Genomic DNA, 4,662 nt, shown 5'->3' on the forward strand with positions numbered 1-4,662 from the left:
GTTTAAGAGATCCAACTACCTCGGCCTCCCAAAGGGCTGGAATTAAAGGGGTGAGCCACCATGCCCAGCCTCTTTGTGACCATTTTTAAAGTGTAAATGTAGAAACACCAAAAAAGGGGGGCTCTTACCTCATAATCTGATTTAAGAAACCTAAATCACACCCAGAGCCCTAGCTGCAAGGGAGTCTGAAATATGTATAATTTTTTTTCTTTAATCTTCCATCTTCTTCAATATAAGAAAGCATCCTAGGAAGAGATAAGATAGATATTGAATGTTAATCTGCCATGTGTATTCTAGTAGTTTTTGTGCAAGTATTATTAGCAGAGACAGAATTTCACCATGTTGACAAGGCTGGTTTTGAACTCCTGACCTCAAGTGATCCATCCGCCTCAAGCCTCCCAGAGGGCTGGGAAAAAAGACGTGAGCTACCATGCCTGGCCAAAAATTAGAAATTTGAAGGGCTAAAGATTATTGTTCATTATTTTGTCCAAGTAGTATTTTTATTATTTTTTCTGTTCCAGAAGCTTTTTATTGTTGCTCCAAGTTTAAGAATTTTCAGTGATGGCAGAAAACCAACACTTTTAGACAACATCTTGCATAGCCCTGCTCAACTTCTGAATCTTGGTCTTGGCAGACATGTCAACATATTTCTTTCCAATGCACACAATCATTCCACCTATGATTGACAGATCAGTCTTACCCTCCAATTTCAATACTTGGCCTTGACTTAGGAATCTCCTGAAGAGATTTAGAATTAGAGAATTAGAATTCTCTAATTCAGAGAGTGTGGCTTCCTCTAAAGGAGATGCAGTGGCCACTGTGCAAGGTAGCTCTCCACGGTGGACACTCATCATGGTAGAAAAGGCAGAAATGACTCCTTGGGTATTGCTTCAGTGACCATGTTCAGCAAGCAAACTGATCGGGGTCGTGAGGGAAGAGAACGTCTCTGGCTGTGATGTCATTTAGGCTTTTCACTTTAACGGAATGCTTCACATAGGGGTTCAAAATAGAAGCAGCCACTTTGGGTTCCTTCAGGATTTGTGCTATTCTCAACAGCTCCTTTTCTACTTGCTCCAGCTTATTCTGTTTCGATGCAGCAGAATGAAGAGCCATGGCATAGAGACCTTCAATACTGTATACCTGAACTGAAGCCTCACAGGCTTGGCAATGGTCTGACCACAGATGTACTGGAGCATTGCACCTGCAGGGAGAGCCTAGACACTGCTGGAGGGTGGCCATCATCTCCCGGGCACCTTTTTACTATTTTTTAATTACAGAAGTAATATATAGCCTGGGTGTGGTGGCTAACACTTATAATCCCAGCACTTTGGGTGGCAGAGGTGGGAGGATTGCTTGAGCCCAGGGGGTTTGAGACCAGCCTGGGCACCATAGCAAGATGCTGTCTCTATAAAAAATACAAAAATTAAGGCTGGGTGTGGTGGCTCATGCCTGTAATCCCAGCACTTTGGGAGGCCAAGGTGGGTGGATCGCTTGAGGTCACGAGTTCAAAACCAGCTTGACCAATATGGTGAAACTCTATTTCTGCTAAAAATACAAAAATTAGCCAGGAGCGGTGGCATGCATCTGTAGTCCTAGCTACTCGGGAGGCTGAGACAGGAGAATTGTTTGAATCTGGGAGGCAGAGGTTGCAGTGAGCCAAGATCGTGCCACTGCACTCCAGCCTAGGCGACAGAGTAAAACTCCATCTCAAACAAATGAAGAAACAAACCAAATATAAAAATTATCCAGTCATGGTGGTGCATGTCTATAGTCTCAACTACTCAGGAGATTGAGGTGGAAGGATTGCTTGAGTCCATGAGGTCAGTACTGCAGTGAACTGTGATTGTGCCATTGCACTCCAGCCTGGGTGACAGAATGAGACCCTGTCTCAAAACAAAAACAACAATAACAAACAAAACAGAAAAGTAATACATAGATATATTCTCTTTGTAGAAGACGAGAACAGAACAAATCTGTAGAATAAAAAATAAATATCCCGACCCACTCAGTTCCCACATTGCTTCCTAGCAGGAGTCACTGACAGCAGTTTACCAGCTATTGGTTCAATCTTTTGTCTGTGCCTGCATATGTATATAGAGGTATGTACACATATCTAAGAATTTTTTAAAACATAAATATGCTAATGCTAGTCCATAACTTTGCTTAGAAATCTTTCCATGTCAGGTCATAAAGATCTAATAGGGGTCAGGAAACTTTCTGCAAAGGGCCAGATAGTAAAGATTTTAGGCTTTGTGGACCACATATAGCAGTCGTCCCCAACCTTTTCAGTACCAGGGACTGGTTTCGTGAAAGACAATTTTTCCGTGGATGAGGGTATGGGGGAGATGGTTTCAGGATGAAACAGTTCCAACTCAGATCATCAGGCATTAGATTTTCATAAGGAGTGCACAACCTGGATCCTTGCATGTGCAGTTCACAATAGAGTTTGCACTCCTATGAGAATCTAATAGATCTGGCAGGAGACAGAGCTCAGGTGGTAATGCTCTCTTCGCCTGCCACTTGCCTCCTGCTATGCTACCTGGTTCCTAACAGGCCACTGATCTGATATACAGTCTCTGTGACATAGTCTTCTTCTTTTTGTTGCTATTTGTTTTTGTTTTTTTAAACAACCATTTAAAAATGTCAACAACATTCTTTTTTTTTGAGACGGAGTCTTGCTCTGTCCCCCGGGGGGAGTGCGGTGGCGCGATCTCAGCTCACTGCAAGCTCTGCCTCCTGGGTTCATGCCATTCTCCTGCCTCAGCCTCCCGAGTAGCTGTGACTACAGGCGCCCGCCACCACACCCGGCTAATTTTTTTGTATTTTTAGTAGAGACTGGGTTTTGCCATGTTAGCCAGGATGGTCTCGATCTCCTGACCTCGTGATCCGCCTGCCTCAGCCTCCCAAAGTGCTGGGATTACAGGCTTGAGCCACCGCGCCTGGCCTTTTTTTTTTTTTTGAGATGGAGTCTTGCTCTGTCACCCAGGCTGGAGTGCAGTAGCATGACCTCGGCTCACTGCAATCTCCGCCTCCCAGGTTCCAGTGATTCTCCTTCCTCAGCCTCCCTAGTAGCTGGGACTACAGTTGCATGCCACTATGCCTGGCTCATTTTTGTATTTTTAGTAGAGACAGGGTTTCACCATATTGGCCAGGCTGGTCTCAAACTCCTGACCTCAGGTGATCCGCCCACCTTGGCCTCCTAAAGTGATGAGATTACAGGCATGAGTCACTGCTCTTGGCCCCACATTTTCTTTATTCATTCATCCTTCAATGGATATTTAGGTTGTTTCCATAGCCATCTTGGCTATTGTGAATAATGATGAAATGAACACAGGGGTACAGATATCTTTTTGGGATCCTGATTTCAATTCTTTTGGATATGTACCCACAAGTGAGATTGCTAGATCACATGATAGTTCTATTTTTAATTTTTTGAGGAAATTCCAAACTGTTTTCTACAGTGGCTGCATCATTTTGCATTCCTACCAACAGCATGCAGGAGTTCCGCATCCTTGTCAACACTTTCTGTCTTTTTCTTTTTGATAAGCGGGGGTTCTGGGCCAACTCTTTCTCCCCTGGGAAAAGCTGAGAACTGGACTTTTTTTATCCACAAACTCTGTGCTGTGTGAGGGGAAGGGCCAATGGCGCCTATCAGCCAGAGACTCCACCTCCATTCTCCCCTTGGTATCCAAACTGTAACCGATCATGAGACTTCCAGGACTGGCAAAATATAGCTAGTTTTTTGGGAAGTCCTCTCAGAAGAGTTGAGGTGCTGGACACAAAGACCAAAACCTCTCCCTCCTCTGGTGGAAGCTTGGGAGTGAGGGGATCTTCTCATGGTCATACGGCATGGGGTTAGGGACAGGGTCTCCGGTGAGAGAATGTCCCGAGTCTCCTTACTGGCTTCGGTGAGTCTGATGTAGCATTTTCTGGGGGTGCAGGAGCCTTTCAGGTAGTTTCTGATCTTCCGCAAAGGGAATTTGTCAATGAATTTTTGTTGAATCAGTATGTGGAGGGGAGGGGGAAGGATAATTCAGGTTTTTTTATACTGCCATGTTGCTGACATAACAACCTCTTATTAACGTAACTACTTATTTTTTTGTGAGTCTAGAAAGTTGTTAATCCTTTTTGAACCTCATTTCTTTTAAAAATAACTCTATAAATTGGAGGTGGCAACACTGAGACTTTATTAGGTTACAGTAAGTATTAAATGAAATCATGTATGCATTTCGCGTGGATGTTACCGGCTCCTACTCCCAGTTGAGCAGAAGACTAGATCCATTTCATGGACTCACTAGGGGTAGCTTACATTTCCTTACCATCAAACTGGCTAATTAAAAGACGGCTTTAGCCATTTGCTCCCTCTCCTACTCTGGGCTATCTTCTCTGAGAGCCAACATTCCTGCCCAGCACTTTTTTTTTTTTTTTTTTTTTTTTGAGACAGGGCCTCACTCTGTTGCCCAGGCTGGAGTGCAGTGGTGCCATCTCGGCTCACTGTAACCTCCGCCTCCCGGGTTCAAGCGATTCTCCCGCCTTAACCTCCCGAGTAGCGGGAATTACAGGCGCCCACCACCACACTTGGCTAATTTTTGTATTTTTAGTAGAGACGGGGTTTCACCATGTTGGCCAGGCTGGTCTCGAACTCCTGGCCTCAAGTGATCC

The 4,662-nt window shown here is 44.5% G+C and overlaps 1 pseudogene; it reads right to left on the bottom strand.

Moving 5' to 3' along the window:
- Nucleotides 1–581: 581 nt before the first annotated feature.
- The window catches only part of LOC105549399, a 33,014-nt pseudogene continuing 28,933 nt past the window's right edge, over nt 582–4,662 (bottom strand).

The sequence above is a fragment of the Mandrillus leucophaeus genome, unplaced genomic scaffold, assembly GCF_000951045.1.
Source record: "Mandrillus leucophaeus isolate KB7577 unplaced genomic scaffold, Mleu.le_1.0 Scaffold436, whole genome shotgun sequence".
Classification (NCBI taxonomy): Eukaryota; Metazoa; Chordata; class Mammalia; order Primates; family Cercopithecidae; genus Mandrillus; species Mandrillus leucophaeus.